This window comes from Psammomys obesus, unplaced genomic scaffold, assembly GCF_907164565.1.
Source record: "Psammomys obesus unplaced genomic scaffold, mPsaObe1.curated_primary_1811, whole genome shotgun sequence".
NCBI classification, from domain to species: domain Eukaryota; kingdom Metazoa; phylum Chordata; class Mammalia; order Rodentia; family Muridae; genus Psammomys; species Psammomys obesus.
Window position 1 is genome coordinate 35024303 of NW_026596073.1, and position 8391 is coordinate 35032693.

An 8391-nucleotide genomic window follows, 5' to 3' on the forward strand; every position below is an offset into this window, starting at 1 on the left:
TCCTTCCTTCCTTCCTTCCTTCCTTCCTTCCTTCCTTCCTTCCTTCCATGGGTTTTCCCACATTTTTAGAACAGTTGTAATCCTAGGAATAAAAGAAGAGCAAAACACCCTGATCATATATATGGGTTAGATTCAGCTAATGAAATACTATCTTAGAAAGTTCATTGATAACATATCTGTTAATTTATGAAACAAATGGGGAAAAGGTGAAAGCATAAGGATGGATTTTCACAATAAAAATCTAAGCTTAGATGCAAAAATCACACCTCATATTTCAATGGTTATGTATTTCCTTGTTAAACCTTAAATTACACATTAAACAATGACACTAATATTCTATTTTAAAAATAATAACCTTTTCCCTTTAAAGGCGTAATATGTTTCGCTCTGTTAGATGATTGGATTTTAGATTCTACCTCTAGGCATCAGCAAGGGCAGTCTTTCTTTTTTTAATTTCTTCTTCTTTTATTTTTTCTCCAAAGAAAGTGCAGCTTTATAAAAAGTGTTAACAAAGATAATAATGCAGAGGTGACTTGGAGAAAGCATTTTCTTTTTCAGAAATCAATAGGGAATATGAGTGATCCTATTTTTCACCTGAGGCAAATCACCCGTACTGCCTAGAAGAATGGTCATGTAGTTGGGGCAGAGGCTGACACAGACCCTCCCTCAGTGGCCTCTCAAGGTTAGGAACAGTACCTGCCTCCAGAAGAGAGAGGGGCTAATTAAGTTAATTCTGTAGGAAAGTGACAAGATGACTGGAAGCATTTGGAGTGTGCTGGAAGGCTTTCCCTTCGCCCTCTGCTGTCAGCGTCTCCCGGCCTCTTCTCTTTAGCGTCTCACTCACGCACGTAGTTCCTGGCATGTGATGCTTATTTCTTTTGGTCTCACTTAAGCTGCAATGCGAACACTGGACTTGTGCTATGATGGATGAAAGCCGCAGGAAAGAAATGTAATTGCCTTGGCTATGCAGCAGTAAATGGCTATTCCCTCTGGAAACTCAACTCGCTTCATTTAGACCCAAACATGCCAAGCAGATGCAGATGATCAACTCACAGCATATGACAGAAACGGATATCATTCTCTTTTATGTCCCGTTTTTAATGTAATAGCAAGCTAACATCTGTTGTTCTGAACATCACAAATCTGTTCTTCTCAATGTAAAGGTTTGCTGAGCATTGATACTTCACTAAGAATAGAGTGTGTGCAATTAAACGGCACTGTATTTTCATGTCAGGTCCAGAAGGTCCTTGGAAAGGTCATTGCTGCGGTGTATGGCCCACTGAGGTGCAGTGGTATGATAGATGCAATTGCAAGATAAGGGATGTTGTTCCAGAGAGAGGACAAAGGAATGGACAAGAAGGGAAATTGTTATTCATGGGATCATCATCCGGTACTGCCAATGCCATGTCACACATTCTGAGTTTGCTTTCTACCAAGCACATTTGGTCCGAAGAAGAAATGCTACCACATACTCTTAAAATTTTGAATATCTTCTGTGATATCATCTGACATATTGACGAAGTCATTCTAATTCTCAGGTAGCACTGAAATCTTTCTCAGCAACATGGATTGCAATGACCTTCCTTGTGCAATAAAGAAGCTTTAGGCTGTGACAGGAAAATCTAGAGAATAAACAATCTGTTTAGCATGGCTTGTATTATCTTAAGGATTATTTTGTTCATAGCCAAGATAGTGATATAAATAAATCGAAAAACCTGTTCCTTTTTTTCTGATGCAACATTTTATCGTACATATGGATGTTTCCAAGCACTGGCTCTGTTGGCTACAAAAAGGACACAGTGGAATATGCCACCTCAAACTACAGACTTGAAGGATCCAGCTCAACACACATCATTTATTTTACATGCTGTCTTTGAGAATAATGAGATTGTAACTATCCTTACTTATTTTTAATTTTGAATTCTTCATGTCAGTTGGAAACTAAAGTTTTGAAGCCCACGGAAGCAGAATATTATTTTAAATGCATTAAAATAATAATTGGCATCCATAGGAGAAAACTGAAAATTTTTAAAGTTTAAAAATTAGTTTTTTATAATAATTCTAGTTCCTGAAAGTGTAGATTTGGGTATTGCATTCCACTGTCAGCCCACCTTTCATCGCTACAATTCAACTGTTTTCTTTTCATTCTGCTAAAAATTTCACTTTCGTCTAATAGTTTACATGTAGTTATATGTATGTCAGTACAACCATACATTCACGAGAACTGTAAAATTGACTTAAGTATGAAAAAATAAGAGAGTACAAATCTTATTTTTCAGTTTAATCTGGGAAATGATTTTGTTGTATTAGGTGATGTCAGGAATGAGTCACTGCATCTCAGAGGCTTCCAAAGCCATAGGATGTTCGTGACTGACCTTCCAAGATCAAGGATCATGTGAAACGGTGACTTACATTTTGTGTCATTCTGCTCAGAGATGTGAACAGTAACATGTAGTATTGAAGAGATACCTAAACAAGGAAGGGATGCTGAGCCAAATATATGCTAGTACAAGGAGTGAACCTTAGTGCTACTGTTTTTATTTACAGTTTTCAGTTAGTAGCAATTTAAAAACTAGACATAATGTTTAGATGACTTTTAGTAACCTAGACTTCAAAAAATACATGGTTAATGAAAGTTATGTGTCTATTTTTTAAATTAAATTTTATTTTATTAATTACACTTTATTCACTTTGCATCTCCCCATAAGCCCCTCCCTCCTACCCTCCCAGTCTCACCCTCCCTCTCCCTTCTTCACGCATACCCCTCCCCAAGTCCACTAATAAAGGAGGTTCTCCTCTCCTTCCTTCTGAACTTAGTCTATCAGATCACATCAGAAGTGGCTGCATTGTCATCTTCTGTGGCCTGATAAGACTGCTTCCCCCTCAGGGGGAGGTGATCAAAGAGCAGACCAATCAGATTATGTCAGAGGCAGTCCCTCTTCCCATTACTATGTAACCCACTTGGACACTAAACTGCCATGGGCTACATCTGTGTAGGGGTTCTAGCTTATCTCCATGCCTGGTACTTGGTACATCTACACAATGGAGTGTTACTCTGCAATGAAAAATAAGGAAAACATGAAATTTGCAGGTAAATGGTGGGACCTGGAAAGGATCATCCTGAGTGAGCTGCCTCAGAAGCAGAAAGACACACATGGTATATACTCACTCATATAGACATATAACATAGGATAAACCTACTAAAATCTGTACATCTAAAGAAACTAATTAAGAGAGAGGACCCTGACTAAAATGCTCAATCCCCATTCCAAAAGGCAAAGAGGATGGACATCAGAAGAAGAAAACAGGAAACAAACTAGAAACTTGCCACAGAGTGCTTCTGAAAGGCTCTGCCCTGAAGACTATGTTTTTCTAGTTTTTAAAAAGATGCCTCACAATTGAAAATGTCATTACATAAATTAATGTTTAGAAAGAGCAAAAGTTATTTTCACTGCGACAAATAATTCATGGTGTAGAAGTAGAGAAAGAGCAAGCAAGCTTTAATTCAGTTGTGTAGCTATTTTACTTACAGAACATAGTAGGTATGAAAGCCAATACAGCAATTCCCATCATTGAATATATACAACTTCTTTTTTATATTATATAAATTCAGGTTTATTGGGAGCAGTGAGGGAAGAAGAGAGGGAAGAGGAGAATGCATGGGGGGAGGAAAGAGAGAGCAGGAAGGGGAGAATGGGAAAAGAATGAAAGAGGTCTAGATTATATAGCGAAGGATCTCTGGGAGAAAAGCCCCAAGTCTAGGTAAGGGGCAGGGTATGGCAGCCATGGTATAAACTTTAACATCCCAGCCTTCTGTTTATAATAAATGGATAATGGGAGAAGAATACTTTCTGGCTACTTCCTGCTGACATTGGGGAGTGGGGCATAAAAAAGCTGGAATGTTGGCCAAATTCCAAGAGCAGGCTGTTGCATTTGCTGTCCAGGATCTAAGAGAACAACTGCACCTAGGAAAGTGCAGGTTCGGTTGATACAATCTGTGAGGTTTAGATCGGAACACCTGAGTTCTGGATGCAGCTCTTGAGGAAACAGGATGCGAATTCCAATATTCTTGAAACTATTTCAAAAAATATATCAAATTTCTTAGAAAATATATCTAGTAATTATTATAAAGGTACAGGACCAAATTGGCAAAATAGAAAAAAAAAAATAAGTTAGGGAACTTAACTCCTGTGCTATTTATTTGGCTTTCCAAATCCTGTCTGATGTACTGAGGATCCAAATTGTCTAGAGCTTAATTTGTCGTTGAACAAGCATCCAGCAGATGACCCAAAGGCTGTGCAGCTCTGCTCTGTTAAACTGTGAACTGATCTTGTACATAATTATTAAAGACTCAAATCCACTTTTATAAATGGCTAAAAATGGAAAATAAAACTCTTTCTCCAAATGTTGGACTGTTGTGTTCAATTAATTTCTGACTTTTCAAAGTTTCAAGCATGGTGCCTCCTACCTGCACCTCTGATTTTCAAGGAGAAGATCAGTAGTATCTTGATTGGCCCAAACCTGATACTGTTTCTGCCATCATATAACTAATTGGGTGTTCTTGTAGAACAAGTGTGTGAAGGTCAAATATTGTATGGCATATGAAACAAAGATAAAGATAAAATACAAATAACATTCAAATGTTTCAACATACTCCTTACCTTTTCTGCCTGTGTCTCCATTGGAAACTGAGAGCAGAGTGGTCTACATCAGCCACCATAGAGTATAGAGTCTTTCTATCTGTTCTCCAATATGACACAAAATATACATTATTGATGCATTTATAAACTGAAGTTGAGGTTAGTTCTCTAAGCAAGGACTTTTATTGTTGACCTCTTTTTTTTTTCCTTATCAAAGAGAGCAAATTGAATACAACCAAGGGTCAGTTATGCATAAGAATAACCTTGAGCCATGATAAATCAATGACTTATATTAATGTAAATTATCTCATGAGTTTTAACACCTTGGGTTATTATCAGGGATAAATTATTTATGACATATCATTGCATTATGCTCCTGAATGGGAATCATTGATAAAACTGCCAGTTATCTTTCCTTGGACATTCTTCTGTCAGTTTAGATTCTTGGCTGCTACGGTTTGACAATAGTATATCTTCTAATTTTAAATAATGGCTAGATAACCATCTGGAATGACATGGTTGGATATAACACACTGCTGACAGATAGTACAGCCTAAAGACTTCTTTTAAAACAGTCCATGAAGCAACCACTTAATTCACTTAGGGTGTCTTTTTTTGCTCATTATTCCTCCCAACTGAACCCATATCTCAAAGATTTGTTATTAGCAGAAATAATTCAAATACCAACACATTAACATAATAATTGAAATTGGATTAAATTATAAAGAGTTCTTGACCTTACAGAATCATAATCTCTAGTAAGTAATTTCATGGCATGACATAAACATGCTTCAAAAATGCAGATTATTCATTTAAAAAAGTTATTTAATATTATTGCTTTTGTGTATATGTGTGCATGAGAGACAGACAGAAAGAGTCAGAGAAAGGCACAGAGAGAGAGAGAGACAGAAGAGTCAGAGAAAGACACACACACACACACACACACACACACACACACACACACACACAGAAAGAGAGAGGCAGAGAGAGAGGTGTCCTCTTGTTCCCAACCTATGAAATTGGCTTTGGCTTCATTATTTATTCATTGTTTGGAACACACTAGGACTAGTATGGGAGAAAAGAGAAAGGGAGAATGAGTGAAGGAGTTGATCACTGTTGTCTACTGAAGCACACAATTACGGTGATGTTGGTCCTCTGCAAATTGCTTACATGCTTCGGGTTGCTACCATGTCAAGCCCATTGTTTTGTAATTGTCCACTGGGCTGAGCATTTTCACCATGTTCCTTTTATAAATAAGGAAACATAAACAGAGATTTTATGCTATTTTTCTAGGATACTCTGATTGACTCAGATAACCGAACTATGATTGAACTTCAGTTCACTAGCATAAAAATAGTTTATGTCTGTGATACACACAAGAACTAAATGCTATATATATTTTTAAAAAAGAGAAACATATTTATAAAGACAGACACAGACCATACTTTTAAAAAACACATTCAAAAGATATTAAGTATTTTGATACTTAATTATCTCAATGAAAATCCCCAGGTTTCAGTGAGATGGCAAAAAAAGAAGTAGGAATAAATGCCAACAGTTTCTTTTTTCTTCTATTATTTAAAAAATGAAATAAATTTTTTAATCAGCTTACAACTGAAAATATCACTGCTCCCACACTTTCCCAAGCTCTATACATGCCAGTGGACCTCCGTACTGTTAGAATGGCCACACTGAAGACATGGAGTTTCTCTTAGGGTTGCAATTTTACTATTAGTTACATTTAATTATTTTTATGGTTCTAGATACTTCAATAACTAGAAGTCAAATTTACTCATCCACCATGAAAAAGAAAAAAAAAATGGAGTTTAAACTAGGGGGAGGGAAGAAAGTACCTCTGTGCCTTATTCATGACTCACATGTTCTTTTGCCTACAACTTGTCTTTCTTTACCACAAAATATTATCTTCTCATGGCCTCATCTTTAACGTCATACTCTTCTCTCACTTAAGACAGCTGTTCACATGTATACATATGCACATTATAGGTTCTGATTTGAATGTGAGGGAACACATATGGTTTATTTTCTTTCTAAATTTGAGTCACCTTGCTTGAAACTATACATTCTACTTTTATATTTTTCTCATATTAACTTTATATTTTCCCATATACACACAACACAAAGGAATGAATAAATAATTATAAAAAGAAGGCTTTATAGTAATGTCTTTGATCCATTGTGTACTGTTTTGCCAGTGATATGTCTCAATGAGTAAAGTCATCAGTAAGTTTCTTATTGTTTGATTTTTTTCAGCATATTTATTTAATACAAGGTTCCTCAAGAGGAGCATTCATGAAGTTGCATTTCCTAGACTGTTTAAACTACTTTACTTAAGAAGCTTGCTTTGGGAAAGTTCATAAATGAAACCTGACCTACAAGGTATAATTGTCAGCGTTTTCTATATTGAGAATGCTACAACTATTTCATTAGGTCTGCTGTGAGACTTGTTCATTTGCAGTTCAGGTCTGCCTTGTTCCTCACAATGTGTATCTATATTAATGGTCCAAATTAGTCTTAACCTCTTGATCTTCAAGCCTGTGTTGAAAGTCCTCTCTCATATGATTTCTTGCACTCTGCCCAAGGTTTGGTTATGAGTCCCAGAATCTGCTTTGATACACTGCTAGGTAGAGTCTTTCAGAGGCCCTCTGTGGTTGTCTCCTGTCCTGTTTCTTGTTTTCTCCTACTTCCAATGAAAGAAGGGGGAGTTAGTGAGACCTGGAGAGGACAAGAGCTCCAAACTGACCAATATATTTAGGCACAGGAGTCTTTTCTGAGAATGATTCTCCAACCAGGGACCATACATGGATATAACCTAGAATCCCTGCTCAGATGTAGCCCATGGCAGCTCAGTATCCAAGTGGGTACCCTAGTAAGGGGAACAGGGACTGTCTCTGACATGAACTCTGTGGCTGACTCTTTGACATCTCCCACCCTGAGGGAGGAGCCGCCTAGCTAGGCCACAGAAGAGGACATTGCAGCCAGTCCTGATAAGACCTGATAAGCTAGGTTCAGATGGAAGGGGAGAAGGACCTCCTCTATCAGTGGACTTAGAGAGGGGCAGGGCGGAGATGTGGGAAGAAGGGTGAGATTGGGAGGGAATGAGAGAGGGGGCTACAGCTGGGATACAAAGTAAATAAACTGTAATTAATATAAAAATAATAATTTAATAAATAATAACATGTATATAAAAAAGAAAGTCCTCTTTCCAAGATCTAGCTCTCTTTTCCAAGTGAAGTCACACAGGCAGCTTGCTTATCTCCCCAATGATGTATGTGGGCAAGAATATGTGCACCGTATGTATTTCTTCATACATGGAGGAACACCTATCAAGAACTATGGAGCAACATGTATGAAATGTGGGCAATAAAGAAAATAATCTGAACTTTGAGCTACAGTCAATATGACTAATCTTAGCTGCTCTTGGAGGCAGATTCCAGCCTCCCAAATGAACCTATGGTGTTCACGAAAAATTACATTAGTTGACATATGATACATATGATCAAATTGTGACAGAATGTCCTCTGACCTCAGCCACACAAAACAGAAGTATATGCACCTAGTCTTACTGAAACTCTATATTCAGGGATGGTTGATATCTCTGGGAGCCCTCTCTTTTTCTGAGTAGCAGGGCAGGAGGAATGGATGAGAGGGGGTGAGGTGAGAGGGAGGGACTAGAAGGAGAGGTGGGAGGAGAACCTGTGATTGGGGTGTAAAGTAAGGAAATAAGTTAATT